The sequence below is a fragment of the Giraffa tippelskirchi genome, chromosome 8 (assembly GCF_054371585.1).
Source record: "Giraffa tippelskirchi isolate mGirTip1 chromosome 8, T2T-mGirTip1v1.2.pri, whole genome shotgun sequence".
Classification (NCBI taxonomy): Eukaryota; Metazoa; Chordata; class Mammalia; order Artiodactyla; family Giraffidae; genus Giraffa; species Giraffa tippelskirchi.
The window spans coordinates 153,410,050-153,437,118 of record NC_137282.1 but is presented as its reverse complement, the minus strand read 5'-3'; the positions used below and the strand labels follow the sequence as shown (position 1 = coordinate 153,437,118).

Genomic DNA, 27,069 nt, shown 5'->3' with positions numbered 1-27,069 from the left:
ATGAGTCAGCTCTTCGCATCAGGTGACCAAAGTATTAGAGTTTCAGCTTCAGCATCCATCCTTCCAGTGAATATTCAGGGCTGATCTCCTTTATGATGGACTGGTTGGATCTCCTTGCAGTCCAAGGGACTCTCAAGAGTCTTCTCCAACACCACAGTTCAAAAGCATCAATTATTCGGCGCTCAGCTTTCTTTATAGTCCAACTCTCACATCCATACATGACTACTGGAAAAACCATAGCCTTGACTAGATGGACCTTTGTTGGCAAAGTAATGTCTCTGCTTTTTAATATGCTGTCTAGGTTGGTCATAACTTTCCTTCCAAGGAGTAAGCATCTTTTAATTTCATGGCTGCAGTTACCATCTGCAGTGATTTTGGAGCCCAGAAAAATAAAGTCAGCCACTGTTTCCCCATCTATCTGCCATGAAGTGATGGGACCGGATGCCATGATCTTAGTTTTCTGAATGTTGAGCTTTAAGCCAACTTTTTAGTGAACCTTTTAAACCATGGGCTGGGGAGGGAGAAAGTGAACCTCAAGGCAACTGAAACAGTGAGTGTGGTGGCTGGATGCAGAGGAGGGGAGGGAAAGCAGGGGATCCTGTGACCAGAGAGGGGAATTGCAGAGTCTGAGATTTCAAGACATAGAAAGGCCCAAAGGCTATTGGTTCATGGTGATACATAGGTCATAGGTGTGCCAGTGTCTGCGGGTGGCTCGAGTGAAGGAGAGATCAAATCTTAAGGTGAACAGACGGAGCAACAGGAGGGCAAAGGGTCAGAAGAGCCAGGCTGACCTGACCCCTGCCAGCACCAGGCTTCCATGATGCTCCCGCATCCAGACAGACAGGGGGATACTCCATAACCACTGGGTCAGGAGAACACAATGGCCCACCCCAGGTCCAAGGGCAGGTGGTGAAGAGCTTTGGAATCATGTTCCTTGCTTTTCAACAATCAAATCAGAGAAAGGCCCGTACATAGAAACAGAACTCTGTCAGATGAACAGGTGCATGACCTGGGTTAATATTATCCTGAGGGAGGCAACAGCGAGCAGTGGGATTAAGAGTAAAACCGTTGCGGGTTCAAGTTCCAGCTCCCCCTCACTGACCGGCTGGACGCTTCAGGCTTCATGGAGCCTCTTTAAACCTAAGCCATCACCTGGGTGGGCTTCCCCGGTAGCTCAGACTGTAAAGAATCCGCCTGCAATGCGGGAGACCTGGGCTCGATCCCTGGTGGGAAGATCCCCTGGAGGAAGGCATGGCAACCCACTCCAGTATTCTTGCCTGGAGAATCCCATGGACAGAGGAGCCTGGCGGGTTACAGTCCACGGGGTCACAGAAGAGTCAGACATGACTGAGCAAATAAGCACAGCACATCACATTGGTAAAGAGGAAATGCTGCAACATATCCATGATGCTTAGATGAGAGGCTGGTGACAGGGACTATATTCAACATCTTATAATAAACTACAATGAAAAATGATCTGAAAAATCGTAACTGAATTACTTTGTTATATACCAGAAAGAAAGCCATGACAAATCTAGACAGTGTATTAAAAAGCAGAGACATCAATTTCCCAACAAAGGTTCACATAGTCAAAGCTATGGTTTTTCCAGTAGTCATGCATGGATGTGAGAATTGGACTATAAAGAAAGCTGAGCACCAAAGAACAGATGCTTTTCAACTGTGGTGTTGGAGAAGACTCTTGAGAGTCCCTTGGACTGCAAGGAGATCAAACCAGTCCATCCTAAAGGAAATCAGTCCTGAATATTCATTGGAAGGACGGAAGCTGAAGCTGAAACTCCGATACCCTGGCCACCTGATGAGAAGAGCTGATTCATTGGAAAAGATCCTGATTCTGGGAAAGATTGAAGGCAAAAGCAGAAGGAAGAGGCAGAGGATGAGATGGCTAGATAGTGACTCAATGGACATGAATTTGAGCGAACTCGGGAAGACAGCAGAGGACAGAGGAGACTGGAGCGCTGCCGTCCGTGCAGTGGCAAAGAATCCAGCATGATTTAGCGAGTGAACAGCAACAACAAATACCAGAAATTAACACAATATTGTAAATCAACTATACTTCAATTTTTTAAAAAACAGCTTCAAAAAAGAAGAGATGCTAGGAGTTAGTGATTAGTAAAAAGTTAATTGATGTTCTTACTCTTCTACAACAACGTTCTTAAGGAAAATTATGTTTAGGAGAGCGAGATGGGTAAGAAAAGAGAAAAAACAGTAGTGAAGCAAACAAACGTATGAAAGGGGAAAGAATCATTTACTCTCTCAATTCCTAACTGTCTAAAAGCAAGCTGCCCAGAGAAATGAAAACATGTCCCCACAAAAGCTTGTTCAGGAATGTTCACAGCAGCATTATTCATGATGGCCAAAAAGCAGAACAGCTCAAGGGACCACCAACTCACAAACGGATAAACAAAACCTGGCCTCTCCACACAATGGAGTATCATTTTCATAACAAGCACCGAGCACCGATAGCAAGCTTTTAACGTGGACGGACCTTAAAAACAACACGCTAAGTGGAAGGAGCCAAGCACAAAAGTCCACATAGCGCATGATTCCATTTATAGGAAATGTCTAGAACAGTCAAATCTATACGTAAAGAAAACAGATTCCTGGTTGCCAGGAGCTGGGGGCGAAGGGTCGGAGGAAAATGGGAATTGACTGCTAATTGATTTAGGGTTCCTTTTGGGGCTGCTGCAAATGTTCTAAAATGTACTGCAGTTAGAGAGATGCACAATTCTGTGAATGTAGTAAAAAAGCACCGATTGTACAGTTTTAAAAAGAAAAACATTAGCTACATGGTTCTGAAAGCGTCCCGCTTCCCCTCTCTGAATAAAGACTCTTGGTCTTCCTTGGGTGAGAGGCCCTGATGGGCAGAAAAGGCAGCATTCCAGCAGTTCCCTTCCTTATGAATATCACAAGATATTGATCCTCCTCCTCCTCTGGAGACATTCTCAGGTGGGTGCCAGGGAGGTTATTTCTCTTCTCCTTTCTCTCTGCTTCTTTCAATCTTGGCTACTGCCTTCTGTTTCCCCAGGCGCACAGTGGGTAAAAATCAATCTCTGCTTGATCTTTCACAGGCAAAAGCTTTAAGGTGAACGGGCCTTTTATACACAGGAGTTTAAAGCTCCTGAAAAATACCGAGGAGGGTGCTCTGAAGCACTGGTTTTGGTTTCTCCACACCACGAAGACAGCGTCCTTAAAAGCAACGTTTCCTCCAAATGACTCCGCTGAACATCATTTTCTTTGGGGAACAAATTGCAAAGAGAAAGTATTGAAAAACCATTCCCCACCATGCATCTGAGGTTTGATTTACATGCCAATAAATGCCTAAAAAGTGGCCTCATAATATTACTGGTTCCAGGAAACCAAGCTTTTTCATAAACGTCAACAGTGTTTTTAAGGGAACACTGACGTTAAAAAATCAGAAGGCCAATTTATTCATTTGCAACAATAATAATCACAACAATAACAATGATAATTATTATTATTATTAACACTTCCACATGACTCTGAGGGTCTCTGGGTAATGCTGGCTTTTGTCCGCACACAGAAAATTGCCTTTATTATTTGAATGGCCCAGGAATCAAAGATAGAAGCATTGCTCAAAGAATTCTCATGTAAACTGTCTTAAAACATAGGCTTAATAAAGCCTTTTTAAAGTCTCTTCACATTTTGGCTTTAATGTTCAAGGCTGAAGATGCAAAACAAATGATAAAGCATCATGTTTAATAACAAGCTACTGTGGTCAATGGCATGTCAGTTGCAAAACATCAATTTCTACTGAGGCAAGCACATTAGGAAACTGTGAAGTCGCCCACTGAGCCCAATTTCCATGACGAGGTGCCAACCCCATTGTGTCTATACAATCTACAAATGCATCCAACTCCTATCGGAGCCGGAAACTGCAGGACTCTACCTGGTAGGGGGATGGGCATAGGTGTCTAGAAAGAGACAAAAGGGATTTTTTCACGATATTGGAAACTAAGATAAATCTATATAAGTTTATATAAGATTTAATAAGAATAAATCTACCATGTATCTCTAGGTATCTAGAAATCTGTAAAACTGGAGATGGTCATAAAACAGAAACCCATTAAACTTAACGATTTATATTCTACATTCAGCATTCATGTTTCTGTATCCAGATATAAAAAGTACGACGTTCTATTTTGCTTTTGCTTGGGGGAGGCTGAAATATTCAGATGGTACCATGTTTCCAGCGGGGTCTTCAAGAGGTGGGTCCAAGAGTTCCCCCTCTGTTGGCTTTCAGAACTCTTCAATTCCCCTAAACGCCCACTTGAATATTGGAATAACTTCTAGCTACTCTTGTAACATTACCAGCAGTGTACTTACAGGAAAACATATGTCTTTTATATGTTTTGACAGTCAACGTTCAGTGACAACCTAAGCGTATTTGATTTTAATGCCTCACTTTTATATAGTGCTCTACTGTTCACAAAGTGCTTTCTTTCACAGTCAGGCAGGCTTCTTTGTACTAAACCTCAGCTCTCTGCCATTCAATTTCTGTAAAACACTTTCAAAAGTATTAGTCAATTAATGAATATCTGGTGGCGGTTTAGGCACCAAGTCATGTCCGACTCTTGCAATCCCATGGACTGTAGTCCGTCAGGCTCCTCCGTCCATGGGATTCTCTAGGCAAGCATACTGGAGAGGGTTGCCACTCCCTTCTCCAGGGAATCTTCCAACCCAGGGATCTAACCTGTGTCTCCCGCATTGGCAGGCATGTTCTTTACCGCTGAGCCACCAGGGAAGCCCAATGAACATTTAGCATAAAGTTAACCTGGAATCTATGAGGAGAATTCGGGGAACAGTGACCGCAGCCTGGGGATAGCAGAAAGATCATGACATCAAAATTATTCTCACAGTTTCAACAGAAAAGAAAAACCATCAAGAGATACAATAAAGTACATAAATTTAAAAATAAAAGAAAATGTTTCTTGCATGGGCTGCAGTACAGTTTTAAACAGAAGAAAAGATCATTACATGTGACTGCTATTCACTAAATGTTAACTACACTAGCATCAAAATCTGAGCCTGCAAGTACAAGTCAGAGTAACAGCCGAAGCAGTTTCTTAACATTGCTGGGGTGCATGCATGTCCAAGGGTGGGAGGGAGACAAAGTATTCTTTTTAATATGGAAGCAATTCACCCTGAAAATCATAACTATGACAAGCTTACACAGTCCTCAGCATTCTACCTCAGAACAGAACAGCATCGTAACATTTGTGATCATATTCTGTCAGCTGCTCTGCTAACAGTAGAAATTTTTACTTGTATATGGATAGCAAGTTCTCCAAGAAGAAGCATTTCTAAGATCAGGGTTCCACGATGCAAGAATATTTCTGTGCTCATGTGACACATACTACAGATTAGAAATAAATGGGTTTGTAATCTGCAAATGATCTCCATGGAGCAAATAACTGATTCATCAGATATTAGTGAAAGCAAATGTAAAATCCAAGAATTATGTCTCTGTGTTGAGAAACTGTAAACTGCTCAGAACTTTTATGTTAACAAGACATTTTGTAACGATCTGTCGGATTTCTCCCTTTATGTGTGAAACACACAAGCAAAAGAGAATTACAAACTTCAGAGTTCCTTAACCTTTACAAACCACCAACACAGTAATTACATTGCAAGATATTTGACAGCCCAGGGTAATATGAGAAGAGAATTCCTTTTCTCCCCCCACTTTCTTTAAATAGCTCTCAATTTTTCTACAATTTAAAGACTGCCTGAGCAAGACTTTCATAGCCATGAATCCCACTAAAGACAAATGGGGAGATAAAATAAAATCACTATTCCAATACACAGAATATTTAAGGCTCCTCCAAAGAAGATGTTTCTCAACACATAAAGACAGTATTAAATTTTAAGAGGGAGGCTATCAACAAAATGAAGACAGAGAAAAGTAAACATAAGTTAACTTGACAAGCCCATACTGATAAGGCAGAGACAAATGTTATCTCTGGGTTACATGCCTCATACGGGCAGTCCTCAACTTATGAATGAGTTGTGTAGAGAAAGTTCATTTCTAAGTCAGTTGTTTGCAATCCCAAACTCATTTTCTCAGAGAAATGATGTTATAAATAAGGCTTGATTTTGTAGAAAGGCAAACAAGATCTAGTAAGCCCATAAGGTAGACAAATTCAGTATGGACAGTTCTCAAGCAAGTTGTCTCTATGCTGAACAATAGGTTCCAGAATCAGGAGGAGCTGGGGGAGAAGAAGATTTCTTCTTCCTTACCTGGAACATTCAAGTTTTTTCTGGCAACTGCCTTTTTTATATGCTCCCTATCCCCTTCCATCTAAATGCCTAAGTAATAGAGCATGAAAATAATGTTATATAGTTAACCCTCAACTCCTCTCCCTAAGCTCCCCTTCTTGTGTCCAGTCATCTGATAATCAAAGGCCAGTAAATAGTTCTGCTTAATCAACACTTGTTTCAGAGTTTTGATAGGAGATACAATCTTAGGAGAGAGGACTGGAAAATACAACCACGCTCTGAGATTAAAACATGGACAGTGAGCCATCTGGAATGACTGGGGTAATCTCGGGAATTCCTTTGGAATTTAGTAATGTTAACAAGAACATGACCAGCTCCTAGGAAGCACAGGTGGGAAAACTAAAGTAAACACAGGTTCCTGACCAATAGGCATAGATAAAAGCCTGGGATTGTGGAGGGGGTGCCATCTCCTAGGGGCAGCATGTACAAAGGTCCTTGCCTTTCCTTCTGAAGCCACACAACTGCCTGCTCTTCTTTCCACTGAAGATAGTATCAGGGAATGTATGTTCAGATTGAGATGGTTTAAAAGATGAAGAGTCCTGATACACCGACTCGTGAAACCCTGATTTTCATACAATGGATGTGTTGTGATATCCTGAAAATAACTGAGTATTCACCCAGGTATGTACCTAGGGTGTGGCTAGGATGGGGGGCAGAGGATGATACCCTGCTCGTGAAGGTATCCAATTGAAGCAGAGGCTGGTTTGTGTTCAACAAACCAGCTTCCCTGGCATATAGTTTGACATTTCCCAGTTTTAGTTGCAGTTAGTTATGTCCATGGTACTAAATTCTGACCCAGGGAATGTGAAAGAGAACCACATGTGCCATGTCCACTAACAAACCTCCAGTGAGAACAGTCACACTCTCTCTTCCCTGGCTGTTGGCCAAATAGCTGCTGAAGATGGTTAAGGTCTCCCATTGACCCTAGGGAACAGCTGAGCCATGAGATGGAAGGACTCAGGGTCTGAGAATTACCACTATGTGGATATCTCTACCACAGGCTGTGGAATCCCCCAAGTTAACTATGCATGCATGCATGCTCAGTTGCTTCGGTTGTATCCAACTGTTTGAGACCCCATGGACTGTAGCCCACCAGGCTTCTCTGTCCATGGGATTCTCCAGGCAAGAATACTAGGGTGAGTTGCCACTTCCCCTCCTACAAGGCATCTTCCCAACCCAGGGATCGAATCCACATCTCCTGCGTTGCACGTGGATTCTTTACCACTGAGCCACCAGGGAAGCCCCAAGTTAACTATAACAAGACTGAAAAAGAAACTCCTATTGTGTTCCTCCTTGAGGGCTGGGGTTGTATCTTACCGCAACAATCTTGCCCTCTGCACCATCACCTCTTTGTTGCATCTCAGGAAAAGTCCTTTATGTTTGCCTACCCTGAATCAGCCACTAAGTTGGTCTGTCTCCAAACTAAATGGCCCCACCCTGCTGAGATTTATATTGCTTCTAGTTTTTCTTCTTCCTTCACTGTGGTTTGTATATTTACACTAGAAAGTCTTCTCTTTTTAATTTACTTGGGGAACTGGATAAGCAAACTTGGTAAATCATTAACCTTACGTTGAGTGTCCTTCTAAGCCAACAGGGTTCTGAGTATCGCAGGGCCTCACCTACAGGGTCGAGTGCAGGGTTTTTGGTCTTTCATTTTTCTCTTTGCTGAGAAGGCTTTTCCCTATTATTTCCAGATTTTACAAGTGGATTAGGGTTGCAGAAGTGTGTGCGCTGGATGGGAAAATGAGGATTATATAATTTTTAGACAAAATTCACAGAAGCAGCATCACTCGAATTTTGTTAAAAGCGGCTTGTTCACTTCACCCTCTTATTCATTCTTTCAGTTTACTTTTAATGTGAAAGGCGAGAAAAAAGACTAAAGAAGGAAAGATGAGAGTGAAAAAGGGAAAGAATTCTAACTATCCTCCACCTCTTGCTCTGTAAATATCCTCCATATTTCATCACTGAGTTGTTATAAGGTACAGTAAAACTCAAATATAAATTTAAACAGATTGGGTCTAATCCTAAAAATTGGCTTTCTATCTTTGCTCCTTCCAACAGCAATTTTCTGGCACATTCCACGCTCATCTCTTTGCTGTGTCTCTGAAAGGCCCATGAGGTTAAACGGTCATGCACTTCCCACGTGGCATCTTAAGAAATAATGAATTAAGCTGTATGATATGTGTGCACCACCTCATTGACAGGGGATGTCTTGATGGGTTTCCCCATCCTATGGAACTCCACTGAAGGTTACAGAGCAGGGGTCTCACTTGCCTTCTCCTTGCAACTCTTTTGAGAACAAGTTCAAAATTGTTCCCCGAGCTCAGCATGTGACTTCCACTTCAGCTGCCAAAAGAAAATGAGACACCTACTGCAGTAAAGGCACTCTGAGAAGGGAGGAAAACGGACTGGCATCTATGGGACTGTAGAAAGACCCACTGAACAAGGTATTTTTCTATAAAATCTTTACATAGAACCACTGACTACAATTACAATTTTGGAATAAGTTCCCTATGAAAAAATCCTGAAGTCAGTACAGGAGTTTAAAAGGACATAAAAGACTCTTTATCCTGCCAGTTTGAACATTGGTGTTCCCACAGCAAGCCCATAAAGGGGACCCAGTAGTCACTTACCAGAGTGTTCTGCCATTGCCAAAAGATGTCATTTCTTCTTACATTCTCCAAAAAACATCTATTCATATTATTCAACACACTGCCATTTAAGTCATGTTTTGAATCCACCGTGGGCAGACTCATATTCCATGGAGAGTTCTCATTGTTAAAAACATATGTGAAAGTTAAGTTTACATGCTGTGGGAACTTCTCTGGTGGCCCAGTGGCTAAGAATCTGCACTCCCAATGCAGGGGACACAGGTCTGATCCCTGGTCAGGGAACTAGATCCCACATGTCACAACTCAAGAGTCCAAGTGCTGCAACTCAGAGCCAGCGCAGCCAAATAAATATTAAAAAAAAAATTTTTTTTCTGACACCCCCATCCTTCCCAACCCAGGCCTCAGACGTATAAGCTCTCATTACCTATTTCTAACTCCTAACCTACCGACCTCCACTGTCCCCAACTCCAGCCACCCTGGATATCCTGTCACCAACTGCACGCATATATCAGGTCACTGAGTCATTTCCTTTAACAAGAACTTGCAGTTCTGCATCAACCGCCCTATTAACTTCAAACTCCTCCGCAGAGTCTTAATGATCCTCTGCTCTGTCCTTCCCAAAGCTGCCCACCGCTCTTTCACACTGATCTCCAGCAAAAATGCACACATCACTCAGCCACACAGGTCAGCAGCATTCCCGCCTTGTGCCTTTGTCCCCGCTGTCTCTGCAACTAGAACAGCTTCTCAGCATGCAGCACCCGTCACGTCTACCCCTCCTCTCAAGGTGCAAATCAAGTTTTCCTTCTCTAATGAAGCTCTTGCTGGCCACGCAAATCCCAAGTCAACTCTCATTCCCCTCATCACCGACTCAGCCCAGAGCTGGCCCCTCCGTCCCAAGTTGTCAGCTGGATACTGTCATGTGTGACTCTCTACTTGCTTCCTGTGGGTTGTTTTTGCATGTTCAGCTTAATTTTCATAAAGATAATTTTAGACATAAAGGGCCACCTAATGGGAAGAGCTGACTCATTGGAAAAGACTGATACTGGGAAAGATGGAGGCAGGAGCAAAAGGGGGTGACAGAGGATGAGATGATTGGATGGCATCATTGACTCAATGGACATGAGTTCGAGCACACTCTGAGAGACAGTGAAGGACAACGAAGCCTGGGGTGCTGCAGTTCATGGGGTTGCATAGAATCAGACATGACTTAGCAACTGAAAAACAACAACAAGATACACAGAAAGCTGCCAAAACAGGAGCGTTCCCTTGCACCAATCACCCAGCTTCTCTTTAAGTCAACATCTCACATAACCAAAGAACAATGATTAAAACTAGAAAATTAACCTTGGTCTATAATCCCATGCACAGAGAAGCCTGGTAGACTACAGTCCATGGGGCTGCAAAGAGACCCAACTGGGCAATGGAGCACACACACAGTACTGCTAACTAAACTATAGACTGTATTAAGATGCCACCAGTTTTTCCACCAACACCTTTCCTCTGCTTCAGGATCCAGTCTCAGGTTTCACCTTACATTTAGTTGCTGTGGCTCTCTTCCAATCTGTGGCCATTCCTCAGTCCTTCCATATCTTTAAAGAATCCTGACACTTTTGAAAAGTAGGTGTTTGATACATCAATTGAGTCATTCATTCATTCATTAAACAAATTATGTTTAGGGCCTTGGCTTAGGTGCTAGAGGGACAGCAAATAAAACAGTTCCTTTTTTCAAGCAGAAATTCATGTGAATGTCTATACATCTCTGATAAAAATATTTGGAGAATACGAGTATCGCCCACTTTTCAAAAGTTCACTTCATGATACTTCCTTTTTACAAAAGGCCTATATTAGCACCTATTTTTGCTAGTGGAAAGAAATCCGAAGAGGATTTTGGCTTTCACGAACACAGGTGAAAAGTGAACACAGTTTCAACACTGGTTTTGCAGCAGCAGTTAACACCCCCAGCAAAAGAGCGGCACTGCCAAGCTCCTTCCTGGGAACTACAGTCAGCACCTTAGCATCCCGACTCCAGAGATTTGAACTGCATCTGTGAGCATCTGTGCTTTCCCTCCATTTATTTTGTGCAACCGTTAGCAAGATGTGTCCTAAGGTAATAGCTTCTTCACTTTAAAGCTATTTCAGCTTACATAAGATTTTTCACAGGCACTCTCTACTTTCGGATAGTGGGGGAAACCTGTATAGTGATAGGTCAAATGGTAAGACTGTAAATTTTACCTGGAGAAGAAAATGTAGGGTGACAGGTAGGCAGGAAAGACTTGCTTAAGAAAAACAGTGTTTTGTCCTCCCTTTTACTCCACTGCTCACTCTATAAAAATAGTAGGTATATGAAATAAATAGAGACAAATACCATCACACAGTTACCAGATACATTCTGCCTCTGCATCTTCTAAACTAATTCCTAAAATCAAACCTTAAGGACACACTGTTTAGGAAGATCTAATGTAGTAAACATAGACTCTTTATATAGTGACTCTGTGCTTTACTAAAAAAATTGCAAACAGTTAAGGTAAAAAAAAAAAATTTTGAGAAGCCATTTGTCTCAATCCAGTTTTCAAATCCAATTTCATAGTTTTTATTCCGTCACGGGGAATAATGAAGAGCAAATAAGAAGCATCATCAATCAAAGACGATCTCCCTAAGTTTCTTTACTTAATTCAATTTTCTTCCACTGCTCCTACTGCATTTTCCAAACAAAGCTGTTCTTTTCTACATGTGATAGTTCAGTCCGGCAAACATTCTCAGGAATAATAAACAAACAACCGGGGCACATTTTCTGCCACAAATTGCACTCTGCAACATTCTTTATCCAAAGCATTTTGAATTCCAAGCAAGCAGACAGACACGTTTGTATTGCAAGACCTGCACACAATGGGAATGCTTATTTTTAGACCCTTATTGACACTTAAATCTGTTAATATTTAACTCCTACTATTGTTCTAAAGGATGAATAAGCAAACTCTCCTGCACACACAATGTTGTATCAAGCACTTTAATTCTAACAGTAACGTCTGCTAAAAGGGATTCTACTTTCACTATTTGGTATCATCCTTTCTAATTATGTCAATGTGTCTTTTCCACGGCAGGGTGTATAGAGCAGATGCACCTATGTGCCGTGTCTGTGGATATCCACACAAATGCACACATGTACATGAGTGCAATATACAAATACACTCATATGCATACGGACTGGCCCCTATGGTAGTATTCACTTATAAATAGAGCTTGTTCCACACCCCAACTTGCACGGGAATACACACAAACAGCATCTAATCCAGTTGATTTTCTTTCATTAACTTTAGTAGCAGATTAAGATAAAATGCTTTAAAAGAGCCAAGTAGACAGCAGACACTTCATGGAGTCTGTGATTAAGATACACAGAAGCTAATGAGACAGATGGGCTGCTGCATAAAGGGAATTTCAGCATGCCAGCCCACACCGTGGAGAAATGTACTGTGCTTCACCTTTTCCGTGGCAATGTCTTCATCACTTAGCACCCTACTTATTTGACTCTTGTGCCTCTCACAGACCCCCTCCTAGTTCTGCCCAAACCTCCTGAAATGAGGATTATTAAATAACACAAGACAACATTCTTTTTCTTTTTTTTAGTCTGTTATTCAAAGTTTACTCAGAGGCAATATTTACTATAAAATCATGTGGTTTCTAGCTCAACAGAGAGTGGACAACTCTGTTAACAGAGCTAGCTGGAAAATTTTTAGAAAAATACCATAAATGTAGAAGAATTTCTGGGCCAGAAAAATGAGGGGCTGAAAAAAAATTCACGTATATTTTTAAATTATTCACAATAGAATTTTCCTCCAAGCGGTTGGTCCTCTAAGTTATTCTTGCATACACAGGGGATTACTCTAACAGCTTCTCCATAAGAATGCCGCAAATTTACAAAATAACATATGCAGAGAGCTTTACAACTCACCATACAGTTTTTAAGCATTCCCACACTTGATCACAGCATACCTGTTAGATATAATTATCTCTGTTTCATAGATTAAAGAAAAAAACTTAGATTTTTATGTGCTTCTAAATGAAACTGCATATTTTTAAATTTCCCTATATATATATTTTTAAAAGTTCTCTCTTCTCTGGTTAGATTAAAATGCCCTGGTTCCTTTAATATCTGCTTCCTTTATTCCCTGGAATTTCCCTCTTGAGAGATCTGATGTCCTATGAACTGATGATCTGATTATTTCTATGTTGACAATTCTTTCCTCCGGGCTTTAAAAAAATTGTTGTTGTGCACAATGTTGAGTGTTTTTTCAATTTTATCAATTTTACTATGACTTGCATGATCTTATTCTAATCACGATGGTAACTTGAACTCCTAGAAAATCTGAAGAAGTTGCCATTTTCATCCAACTGCATTCGTCTACCAGGCCCATTTGTTGAATCTTCTTCCCAGTCACTGTTACTGCAAAGATCTTTGAATTAAATAGAAGGGTTGTCCTTTCTTTTTTGGAGGGGGAGGGGGCTGTCCTTTCTGATCTGCAAGATCATTTTGCCCGAGCCATTTAAAAGGTGCTTTAATATAACAACTGTTCAGCGTGGTACATTCTGGTATCATAAATACTGCACCATGATATTATCCTATGCAGGGGGCAAAAGGAGGAGGTGGCTCTAAAAGACAGATCTATTTAAGTGCCAACACAGCCTAATAATTAGACCACTGGGAACAGAGAGAGAAAAATCACAAGATTATAGCCCAGTGGCCTAGCAGACAAGCCCCCTCTCCTGCGGGTGGAGGAGATTACTGAGTGTGGCCACCAAGGAGCTTCTGGACCTGAAGTCTATCCTTTCTAACCTACAGAGATAATCCACCTCCGGGGCATCCCATCCTCCCTTCCTGTTGCCCAACTCCGCTTTCCCCCCCCCGGCTCTTTTAATTGGATTATTTTGGAATCTGCTATTTCTGTCTCCCTCCTTTCCCCAAACTGTCATATAAGTGCTGCAGCTCGACTGTTACACAGCTGCCAAATTCCACTCCAGAGATGGCTGTATTTCAGTGGCAAGCGACGTGCTCGTCCTGTGCCATCTGAATACCCGTTTAAGAGGTTCGGCATCTGGAGGGGGTTGCCTTGATGCACTAAAGCAGTGATTTGTTTGGCTTTTTTCTGTTTCACCATCGCCACACTGGAGGAGCAGGTCATTCTTTAGCTCCACCTGAACATGAAGGAGGAGAAAAACCAGAAAACACTCAACACATATACAACAAACGCGCGGAGAGAACAGAAGCGGTGACTGGGGCTTTTCACAGGTTCTTTTCTACGGGGACTTCAAAGCCTTAAAGCATCAAGGATGTCAGCTGACGATCTTGTTCAGAAGTGGAAGAAGCCTCAGAGAGTAGCCCACTCATGAAACAGATATTTCAGAGAAAACTTGGAGGCACAAAGCGAGTACTTTGTTCAAAGCTCCCCTGATACCCAGACCCAGGGCGTTCCACTTGAACTTGAGTTCAGCCATAGATGCACTCAGAGGCTCACATCTCTGCCAGGGGAACTAAACATCCCCGCCACCCCCCGCCCCCCCGCCAAGCTTATAAAGCATATGATATTAGCACTCAGTTGCTTGTTTTGTTTGGTTATATTTATTTAATTTAGCTACTCAAGAAAAATCTCTAGCAGAAAAAAAAAAAACAAACAAGAGTGTGAAATAGCAGGGAGAAACCACAGAGTAGAATTAGCAGTAGCAGATGCTTTAACCAGGCACCAGGACAGAAAACGTTCTAAAAGTTTATATGTATATAATCCTCACAGTGATCTGTTGTCCTCACTTTAAAGAAAAGAAAAATGAGAAAGAAGAAAGAGTACTCCCAAAGAGAAAACAGGAGGCAGAATAAATTGCCAAGTCCTAGAAACAACCTTCCCAAATTTTATTCAGACAGTAAAAATCTAAAAAAATATCACTGATGTAGTTCTCATTTAATCTAAAGAGATAATCATAATCCTTCTTGATACCGCTTGGCCTCTAGAGGCATGAGTCTTCCGTTTCTTGCTAACTCAAGAAAGTACATTATTCCCAAGAATGTCTGTATACTGCATATTTCTAAGTCTTATAATGATAATGGTTCTTTTAACAATCAATGAACAATCAATGACTCGGTATTTGAACCTTGGTGAAATGAAGGCACTAATGAGTTTTGAGGGGGTCCTGAGTTAGAGGGAGAAGGGGTCTAAATGATTTTCATGTTCCCTTCCATCTCTAAGGGCTTCCCTTGTGGCTCAGCTGGTAAAGAATCCGCCTGCACTGAGGGAGACCTAGATTCGATCCCTAGGTTGGGAAGATCCCCTGGAGAAGGGAAAGGCTACCCTCTCCAGTATTCCGGCCTGGAGAATTCCATGGACTGCATAGTCCATGAGTCAGACACAACTGAAGGACTTTCACTTTCATCTTTCACTTTCCACCTCTACATACTCTAACACCAAAGACTATAGTAGGTAATAGTCTAGAATTTAGAAAACATATTTAAATGCTTCATCTCATCTGATAAACTCCAAGGAGAAAAAAGAGAGTAATTCAAAAAGTACCACTGAATACTGACACTTTGATATTTTTACATTTAGTCATCACTCACACTTCGGATAGTACAGTTTGCCAACAATGAGAGCAGTGTTAGTGTATTAGAAGGGAAGAAATTTCTGCAGCATTCTACTTTAGCATCCCAACATGAAAAGCAAAAAAAAAAAAAAAAAAAAGGTAGGCTTTGGTATCAAACATTTTCTCATGGGTTTCACTGTCATATGACAAAATATTCTACCTCATTTCAGGAAAGGTAAAAGAGCTATGTGAATGCTTGCACACTGACACAGTAAATTATATTATTTATGAGACTCTTCAAAGAATAAAATGCTTTATACAGAAGTCTGGTAAATTATTTTAGATACTCGAATACACTCCAAAATAGTTTTGAAAAGCTATGCCTACATATAAAACACTATGTACCCTGGAGTCTTTGTCTCTATGATTTTTGTTTTGCCATGAAAAATATCATTAAGCATCTCAAAGTAATTTTTTGTTGTTTAGTTGCTAAGTTGTGTCCAACTTTTTGTGACCCCTGTCTGGCTCCTCTGTCCATGGGATTTCCCAGGTAAGAATATTGGAGCAGGTTCCTTCTCCAGGAGATCTTCTCAACTCAGGGATCAAACTGGCATCTCCTGCACTGGCAGGGGGATTCTTTACCACTGAGCCATTGGGAAAGGCTGTCTCAAAATAATACCTTTCCCCAAACTGGCTCTGAGTTATGGAGACTACCTTCAAATGGAAGAAACTAGTAGAGAGAAAGGAAGAACATATTTATTCTAAAAGATAATTTAGGAGAAGATCTCTATTTTAAAGATTTAATAAATATCCATAGGGTTTTCTTAACCATGGAAATGGCATTACAAATCCCAGTGTGTGTGTTGGGGGTCTGGGTGGGTTGGGTTAGGGGATGGGATGGACAACTTAACTAAATGAACTGGGCTTGCCAAAGAAAGCAAAAGTATTTGAGTCAAATATATGATAGAAGTTTGAGCACCAGAATAAGGTGACTAGGAAGGAAGAATACAGAGAAAACGCGTCCCTCAATGATAGTAAATCCAAAGTCAAAAATGTAGCCTTTATTAAAACCATGTTGAAGGTCAAAGGAGATAAAATAAATCTGAGTGGATTTTATTATTTAAGAGACCACTAAAAGCATCCAGGAATGGAGGGAGGAAGGTAAGAAGAACCACAATCCCACAAACAAGCAGAGGGGAAGGGTACCAAAAAAATCAAAGAGGTCAAGAGGTGACAATGGAGGCTCTTTTGATGCAAAACTTAAACCTGTGTAAAGTTAACTAAAATTAATGGCTCTTGCCCACAGAAGGGAAAATTAATTATATCATTTGTCTCACTCTCTAAGGATGGTGGATAAGGTAAGAACAGGGAAGTAATTAGTCAAAGTTAGAGTAAGGTCAATGTGTTCTGGGGACGCCGTCACCTCAGTTCTTTCTTTGAGTGACAGTTGAAAAAAAGACAATACCACCCTCCACTGTGAGCCACCCACTCTTCTGTCTACCGTGTTTATATAGTCATAGAGTAAAACGTACCCATTTCACCATTTGTTAAAATACAGGTTATTGACAGTGTGCATTACTTCTACAGCAAGGACAAACCTAAACAGTGTGTTGAAAAGGAGAGACATTACTCTGCAGACAAAGGTCCATATAATCAAGGCTATGGTCTTCCCAGTGGTCACATACAGTTATAAGAGCTGGACCATAAAGAAGGCAGAAACACATCAAAGAACTTGATGCCTTTGAACTGTGGTGCTGGAGAAGACTCCTGAAAATCCCTTGGACAGCAAGGAGATCAAATCAATCAATTTTAAGGGCGATAAACCCTGAATATTCACTGGAAGGACTGATGCTGAAGCTCCAGTATTTTGGTCACCTGATATAAACAGATGACTCATTGGAAAAGTCCCTGATGCTTGGAAAGATAGAGGGCAGAAGGAGAAGAGGGCATCAGAGGATGAGATGGGTGGACGGCATCACTGATGTAATGAACATGAACTTGGGCAAACTCCAGGAGATGGTGAGGGACAGGGAGGCCTGGCGTGCTACAGTCCATGGAGTTGCAAAGAGTCAGACACGACTGGGTGACTAAACAACAACAACAACTATTTCTGTTACCTAAACTGAGAGACTTTTTGCCAACAAAAGTCAATCTAGTTAAAGCTATGGTTTTTCCAGTAGTCATGTATGGGTGTAAGAGTTGGACTACAAAGAAAGCTGAGCGCTGAAGAATTGATGTTTCTGAACTGTGGTGTTGGAGAAGACCCTTGAGAGTCCCTTGGACTGCAATCCTAAGGGAATCCTAAAGGAAATCAGTCCTGAATATTCATTGGAAGGACTGATGTTGAAGCTGAAACTCCAATACTTTGGCCACCTGATGCCAAGAACTGACTCTGAAAAAGACCCTGATGCTGGGAAAGATTGAAGACAGGAGGAGAAGGGGATGACAGAGGATGAGATGGTTGGATGGCATCACCAACTCGATGGACATGAGTTTGAGTAAGCTCCGGGAGTTGGTGATGGACACGGAAGCCTGGTGTGCTGCAGTCTATGGGGTCGCAAAGAGTCAGACACGACTGAGCAACTGAACTGAACTAAAACAGAGATCAGTGGCTGCAAGATTTTTACAGACCCTGACAATTGCGCATCCATGCCAAGTTTGACACTTGTCTTCTCTCTTATTTCCCAATCTGGTCCTGCCATCAGTAGTCACAGCCTCACTGCTGGTCCCTATCCTCTGGCTCTTTCTGCCTCTGCCTTCCAGATCAACAGGTCTTTCTCCACTGGTTTCTCCCGTCTCTCATTTCAGATGCACTCTAAACCTTTTATTTTTTCAATTTTTTAATTTTTTTCAAAGTTAAACCCAAGACACAGTGATGTCATAAGAAATCCATTAAGAAACATTTTTCTAGGTTGAACACCTGTTGCCCCAACAGAGTGTGCACCTGTTAATTACTTTCATTTTACAATCACCACTGCCTCCCCACTATACCAACATCACCTAAACTATATGTGTGGTATTCCCAATATTCTCAGTTATACCCTAACTTTACTAACTGCAAAAGGTTTTCTGGCATAACCTGTCACTTGAATTCTTTGGCTACTTTTGAAGATGAAATCCAAAGAACTCTTATATGATTCTCCTTTGGAAGAAGTTATTTCATTGGTATTAGCAACTAGCCCCTGGTCCAAGCCTCCTTTTTGAATGGTCTACATCATCTCCCCTCTTCACCCAAACCAGGTTCAGATGCCATCAACAGTATCTCACTTAGAAATGTAAGCTCCATCAGGGCAGGCCCCGTGCCCAGCTTCTTCCATTCCACATCTCCACTGCTTAGAACTCTGCTAGTACCTGTGTGTGTGTGCATGCGTTTGCTCAGTCGGGTCCGACTCTTTGTGGCCCCACGGGCTGTGGCCCACCAGGCTCCTCTGCCCATGGAGATTTCCAGGCAGGAATATTTTAGTGAGGTGCCATTTCCTCCTCCAGGGGATCTTCCCAACCCAAGGATGGAACCCGCTTCTCTTGCATCTCCTGCATTGGCAGGCAGGTTCTTTCCCACTAGTGCCAGCACCCAGTAGCCACCAGAGAGGTATTTGAATGAATACATGAGGGATGAATGACTAAATGAGACCAGGATTGAAAGACATCATCTCAAATTTCTTTTAATTCAAAACTTGCACTCTCGCTTTGCACTGGCAAAGTCTGAAGGCATCCCCAAAGGCCCTATGGGACTCTGTGCATTGAGTTTTCATCAATGATTTGGCCTGGCCTTGCAGGGAAGTGTCTCACGTGACTGCAAAAATGGTTTGGTTATGGAGGCAACCCAAGCTGCTGTGAAATGTGGTTAAATATTCCCACTCTTCTGTCTCCCTAGATAAATTCATCCGTAAGCCCCTAATAATCAACGTGTCTGCATTTCTGCACATCAGCCAGCAAGGCACAGCAAGAGCATCCTTTCTTCCTCTCTGTCTGAGTCCCTGTTGCTTCTGTAATTGGGGAGGAATTGAATGCTATCCAAATACCAAACCTCCCATATGGCAGATTTACCACGTCCTTGCTGCCGAGATGCATGGCCGTGCTACCTCCGCTCACTGGAGTCTGGCAGAACACAATGCACTCCTTTCCCGACCTATATACGTTGTCCCCTCTCCCTTTACGAACTTATTAATTTTGTTGGAATAACATATGTACGTGCATAAATACAAGTTTCGTTTTCTTAGGCGTCCTCATAATCATTTGGAGGAGAATAATTTATGGCCCACTAAAGAGGAGTTCTTAAGCTAAACTGTCTTAATTAGGAATTCAGATGTTCCTCTCTTTACTGAAAAATACAGAGCTGCGCAAATGAGACTGGAAACCCGGGCCAAAACAAATGCACATACACAGGACTTGCGGAATCTCCGGCGAAAAGCATTAGCTTTCCTGAAGCCAGACCAGTCGCCGTGGGTTTGTCTCCTTAATGCCAAATCTCACTCTGCCTCTTTTTCCCTTCTACGTTTCAGCCTTGTGATGTGGCTCAGGGGCTGAGGGACTCGCACCTCCACAGTTTTCTCTTGTGCGCTTATGAAGGATAAAGTATATATTTCCTAAGAAGTATACATTTCCTAAGACCTTCTTCCTTCCTAAGAAGGACTCTGATTCTACCTTCTCTTGCATTTTTTTTTAAGTGAAAGGAAGCTTATTTAATACCACTGAGGGAGTAAGATGAGCCTAGCATGGCAGCTTGCATATGCGGAGCTGAATGGTTGGAGATTTGGTGCAGCTCCAAGAGGCCAGAAAGGCGGCCTGACCCAAGGTCCTGGCTGTATCTCAGGAGCAAGGCAGCCCAGGGAGGGGGAGGGTGTGAGAGCCTCTGCTCTCACACAAGAGCTGCTCCAGGGACCCACTGGCCAGGTGTTGTAGCAGTTCTGAAACTTCAGAGCTTGGTGGGAAATGGCAGTCTGACGTGAAGACTTCAGTCCCCTGGTCTCTCCAGAACTAGGATTACTCCACGAATTCTAATTAAGACCATTGGGAAATATACTATACCCTTTCTGCATCCCAGAGGAGGATGAGACAAGAGAGGAAGAAGGAAAAAACCCAATTTTACAGGAATGGGATTACACCAGGGTTACTGTCATCCTTTGCTTTTTGTTTTTTACTTTCATCACTTTCTCATAGCATTACTCTTTTGGAATAGGACTCAAATGATTTCATGCTTCTTGATTTAGTCTTATTTCTCAAATGTCAACTATTGGTTAAATTTCAAGCATGCTACTATCTATAGAGGAAAGGTCCTTCAAAATGGTTTGATTTACAAATAATGTGTTGCCTCACCCCCCCCCCCAAAATAACGCAACACATGGAAAGACACCAGTTCTCATAATTAACTGGCAAATATTCTTCCTTTTTTCAAAATTCTGGGCACTGGCAAAATTTTATGGAAGTAGGTCTCTCCTACACTGCACCTCTGGAAATATAAACTGGTATGACTTTATTGGAAAGTAATTTGGCAACAAGTGTCAAGAGTCTTAAAACTTGAAAACGCTTAAATTCAGAAATTTACTGCTAAGGAACTGTCCCAAGGAAACCATCAATAACGGCAACTAACATAAAGCCATAAGAACATTCTTGGTAGCATAAAGGCCAAAAAAAAAAAACAACCAGAAATAACTTAAATGTCCAACTAGAGGGGATCAATTAAATTACTTTAGGATACATATTCAATGGTATACTATATAATCACTAAAATCACATTGTAGATAAATAACTTACTATGAAAAGATGTGCATCACTGCACTGTGAAGAAGAACAAAAAGATTATATAACAGCATATATTGCATTGCTCCCTTAGACCATCTGACGGGAGACGGTCTCTATAGTTGAATTTTTAAACACAATTGCCAGTTATTCCCTTTCTTATTAATGCCTGGTTATCATCCTAGTCGATGATTTCAAAATAAGCAGAAGTTAATTTCTTTCTCATAAAAAAGCAATAGTTCCATTTTTATAAAGAGATGGAAAGAATACAGAGGTGGAGAAAACATGAATCTACAGACGTATGTTTGTTTTGCGTGTGAGTGTGCACGGGAATAGGTATGTAAACATCCCCACGACTACCTTGGATCTTTTACAATTAAATGAGAGCTATTTTTGGTTAAAGATGTCAGAGTATTTACCTGTACCATGTGCTTTCATCACAACGGAGAATCCTAAGCAGTCAGTTCCTTCCCATCAGATCTTCTCAGACAGATTTTGCTTGAGCAGAAGGGGAGGCAGTAGAGAAAGTCAATGTGAAAAGCCTAGACCTGTAATTATAAAAACAACATTCCCACTGAGTTAGGCCGTTTTCTGTGGTCTTCATTCACATGAGCTGAATTCTCAGAAAAGAGAAACATATTTGCATAATCTCTCTCTCCCTCTCTCTTTCACACACACACACACACACTTCTTAATTCAGAATGCCAAAAACTCAGCAAGCAGATCCATGGCAGGTCCTCATCTCTGAGGTTGAGAGGGTTCTGCTGAGGGATTGCTTCCCACCTCATCTCCTGACCTTAGGAACAACACCATCAAAATACTCTTTTCCTTCCCCTCGTTCTCCGCCTATTGATCTCAAAACTTCAGAGAAATGAGAAACAATTCTTCTGCAGAAAATGTCATAAACATTACTGAATCTGATGCTCTCTGAGATTTTTTTTTCTAACCACAGAGTTAAGCAAGTTCGATACATATATTTACATAGCAGCCTGACTTTCACTTTCAAAAAACTGAACAGTGCCTCTCTGTCGATGACTCAGGTGAAGCCTGGAATCAGTGATCATCAAAGTCATCATGGACATTTATTGAACACTGACTATATTCCTGGCACCCCACTCCACCACACCCTGTGAAGTAGTGAAAAATCATTATTACCTGTTATTGACAAGAAAACTGGGCATTTGTATGGCTAACAGATGTTAAAGGCAGTATTTTAAGCCACTATCTTTCACACAAGCCATGCTCATAATTTCGGTGCTACAGATTTCTCCAAAACTGATCTGACTATCAACACTCTTGTACTTATTATAAACCGTCAAGTATTAATTCAACATCACCTTATTTTTCCCCAGAGTTGATATGTCACCTAAGTTTTAGCATTACTAACTCTTTTTGGATTGGATTGTCCTTTCATTTTAGTTTCCAAACGAAATTGAAATCAACATGTTCCTATTTACATCAGGAGTAAATTCATAGTTATTTCAATAAATTTAAAATGTCAATTAATCCCAAATCCAGATGCCAAAACTCGAAGGAAAAACCTAAAATCTAAATCCTACCCAAATGACTACATGACTAAATTTTATTAGAAAGAAGGCAGATAATAAAATCAAGAGCCATATATGAATTCCTCATTTAAAATATGGAAGTACAGACAGGAATTTCTATATATTATGCCTATGGAATAAAAAAACATTTAAACATTTTAACTTATTTACAAAGTCTACCTACTATAGGTCTTACGATGACTGCACAAAATAGAGATGAGTGTATCAAGAAACCAACATAGTTATTTACAGGTCACATATTAATTTCCCTTTTGTACCTATGAACGTTTGCAGTTACTTGCTTGTGCTATTCTGGTTATGCCCCTGTGCCTTTGCACATGCCCTGCTCTCTGATTATCATACCTTTCCCCTTTTGCCAACTAGAAAATGCCTACTCATTCTTCAAGGTCAACCTCCAATCTCAATCCCTTTTGATGACTTCCTCGTTCTTCCCTGACATTTTCTGGAGATCCAAGCAGAGCGGATTCTGCCCTCTCCTGTGTTTCCCTAACAACGGTACCAGCAGAACCTTAACATCTTCCTTTTTCAAACTATACCCCATATCCAACCATCCAGTTATCAAATCTGCCACCCTCCCCTTCTCTCTTGACCACCACCTCTGCTCCAGGCTGCCCACCATCACGATTCATCTGGCCTATTCTGCTGGCTTCCCAAGTGGTCTCCCTGCTCCCAGCCCGCCACCCTACAGCCCATCCTCAGAGCCTGCCTAAAGCATGGCAATGTCTTTCTACTGAGGTTGGATTCTGACCTTGGCCCCCAGGGCCCAGGGTGGTCCAGCCCTTGCATTATTTTCCAGCCTGCATGCAGCTTTCCTGGCTTACTTTTAATTCCTGGGAAGTACCTTGCTCTCCTAGACCTCAGGGTCTTTGCACACGTCCTCTTCCTTGCTGAGACTTCCCCTCAAATCACGCATATTCTTCACCAAATAACTTGTACTCTTCCCTCCTTTGGCTCAGTCCTTTTCTCCTCAGGGGTCCCTTTCCTCACCTCCTCGGCCAGCTCACTACCCTCTTGTTGTTGTCACTCAGTTCCTAAGTCGTCCCGACTCTTTGAGACCCCAGGCACTGCAGCACACCAGGCTCCTTTATTCTCCACCATCTCCCAGAATTTGCTCAGACTCCTGTCCATTGAGTTGGTGATGCCATCTAACCATCTCATCCTCTGCTGCCCCCTTCTCCTTTTGCCTTCAATCTTTCCCAGCATCAGGGATCAGTACCAGTAGCCCTTACTACCTACTTTACAGAATCACTCTCTCCTTGGTTATACTGATCACATTTGTAATTTTACTTTTTAATTAATTTTTTTAAATTAATTTTAATTAAATTAATTACTGAGATTAATTTTTACTAATTTAGCAAGTTGTTAAATTCATTGATGAATGCTTGTTTCCCTCACCAATTAATAAGTTCCAGGAAGGCACAACTGTGTAAGTTCTTGCCCATGCTTTTATCCTATTTCAACACAATGCTGCGTACATTATAGGCATTTACTGAAAATCTGCTGAATCCTATGTCCTCCACTGTTTCCCAGAGTTTGCTCAAATTCATGCCCAATAACACCTTGTACCTACTCCTGTTAAAGCAATTATCATATTTTCTTGTACTTGTGTCTTAGGCAAGTTCATCACTTCCAGGACACTGTTGAGTCCCTTGAAGGCAAGAGCGGGTAGGTACTGCCTCGTTCCACTCTCCCCATGAGTTCAGCACAGCAGCCTGGCACATAGATATTCAATAAATAAGTATCTGTTGAATGAACAAAAGAAAATGTGTGTGTGTGTGTGTGTGTGTGTTCAGTCATATCTGACTCTTTGCAACTCTATGGACTATAACCTGCCAGGCTCCTCTGTCCATGAGATTCTCCAAGCAAGAATACTGGAGTAGGTTGCCATGCCCTCCTTCAGGGGATCTTCCCGACCCAGTCTCTTATGTCTCTTGCATTGGTAGGAGGGTCCTTTACCACTAGGGCCACCTGGAAGCTCCATATATATATATATATATATATATATGCACATATATATATATATATGCACATATATATATATACATATATATGAAATATGTGTGAAGCTGCAGACTTGCATATTTTAAATACACTACTGATATAGTGTATTTGGAGAAGGCAACGGCACCCCACTCCAGTACTCTTGCCTGGAAAATCCCATGGATGGAGGAGCCTGGTAGGCTACAGTCCATGGGGTCGCTAGGAGTCGGACACGACTGAGCAACTTCACTTTCACTTTTCCCTTTCACGCACTGGAGAAGGAAATGGCAACCCACTCCAGTATTCTTGCCTGGAGAATCCCAGGGATGGGGGAGCCTGGTGGGCTGCCGTCTATGGGGTTGCACAGAGTCGGACACGACTGAAGCGACTTAGCAGCGTAGCAACATTGATACAGTATATTTAAATTATTATTATATGTTGTGATGCATAATGGTTACAAATTCATCTGTAAAATGGACATAAAAACACTCACATAGTAGTTGGGAAAAATATGTGTAAGTAAAAATTATATATATATATATGTGTGTGTGTGTGTAAAGCTCCAGAGTTATACATTTAAAATATTATCATACATTTTATATATACAGAGAGAGAAGGAAATGGCAACTCACTCCAGTAATCTTGCTTGGAAAATCCCACGGACAGAGGAACCTGGCAGGCTACATTCCATAGAGTCGGACATGACTGAAGTGACTAAGCAGCAGCTACTGGAAGCACTTTATGGACATTATCATTAGGGCAACCAAGTTTAATTTATAATTCATGCTTCAAATTTAACAGTTTTACTTGCTAACATTTTTTTCTATTAAAACATTAATTAGCATTAGCATCTCCATAAGGTCATAGAGAGATTATCAGAGAGGCCCTCAGTAAACTAAGGATAAAGGAGAGTTTTACTGTCTGCAGCTGAAGGGCCAGCATTGTTTCAGTAATCTGTAATGTATGTGCAGAGGTGCAGACACTTCAACAGAAAAGAAGTATGTCTGTCCAGAAGTTATCTACAAAATCTAAATGACAGAAACAACAAATATTATCATTCAAGTACTATAAATATTTAGCTGAAATAATCAGCAACACTTACTGTGAATTATTTCTTTTGCTAAAAAAAAACAAGAAAGTGATACATATTCATTTATTTCTTTTAATTACTAAACAGACTTTATAAATATTATGTATTTGTCTAATGAATACACCATAAATGTTGGTGCTATTCTGGTTTAGAATTGCTAAAATTTAACAGATTATGCAAAGAAGGGAAAAGAAGCAAGAAAATTTTGCAACTGTTTTTTTTTGGGAGGGAAAAATAATGTAAGAATGAACTATTTACAAATGCTACCAGTACACAGTTGAGCAGAATGTACTGGTAATAGTTTATTCTACAAGGCAAACTTATAATTTAGTCTTATATTGCTCTTTCTGTTGCATACTGGCTGAATTTAAATAATAAATACTATTCTATATATACTGTGTGCTACTGAAATATAAAGTATTATCATTGTATTTTGAGATTTCTATTCTCAATTCATTTTTATCTCCATGATAAATAATAAAACTCAAAGCAAGTCATATTTCTAATTGGGGCTTACCCATCTTCTGAGAAGTAATAGAGTTACAGACGGGAAATGTTATAAAAATGCTAGCTTCCTTTTTTATTGAAATACAGTGGATTTACAATGTTGTGTTAGTTTCAGATGTACAACAAAGTGATTCATTTACACACATACATAGACATATCTTTTTCAGATTCTTTTCCATCATTGATTATTACACAATAATGGATATAGCTCCCATTGCTATACAGTAGATCTTTATTATCTATTTTATATATAGGAATGTGTATCTGTTAACCCCAAACTCTAATTTATGTAAGTTTATCTAAACACTAACCTACCTATATTTACTTAAACGCTAAGTTCCTAACTGTTTTACCAGTAGGATATTAAACTACCTACATTTACTTAAATGCTAAGTTCCTAATTGTTTTACCAGTAGGATTTTAAACTGAGTTATAATTCTACTCATTGGCTACAACTATCAACCAGTTTAATATGATGCAAATCTAGTGTACCTTGCAACATAATTAAGATGAAAAGGTAGGACAGATAAATTTAGCCAAAAAAAGTCTTAAATCTACTTAGATAATTTTTCTCTGAATTTCTGAATAATTTCATTATTGTGATGCTTGGGTTAGTGTCATAAAATCTAGTGAAATCTTAGGAATTTATAAGGCAAAATTTCTTTTTACTTATGCTGGTCCTTTAATTGGG

General features: G+C 40.9%; 1 protein-coding gene across 14 annotated transcripts in view; it reads right to left on the bottom strand.

The window, feature by feature from the left end:
• Nucleotides 1–27,069, bottom strand: part of ATXN1 (ataxin 1) — a 451,903-nt gene that overhangs the window by 224,998 nt on the left and 199,836 nt on the right. For all 14 annotated transcript variants that reach the window (XM_081518164.1, XM_081518155.1, XM_081518162.1 and 11 more), the window contains one exon: nucleotides 21,653–21,781. The gene's annotated coding sequence lies outside the window, so the exon portion shown is untranslated. The remainder of the gene's footprint in view (nucleotides 1–21,652; nucleotides 21,782–27,069) is intronic.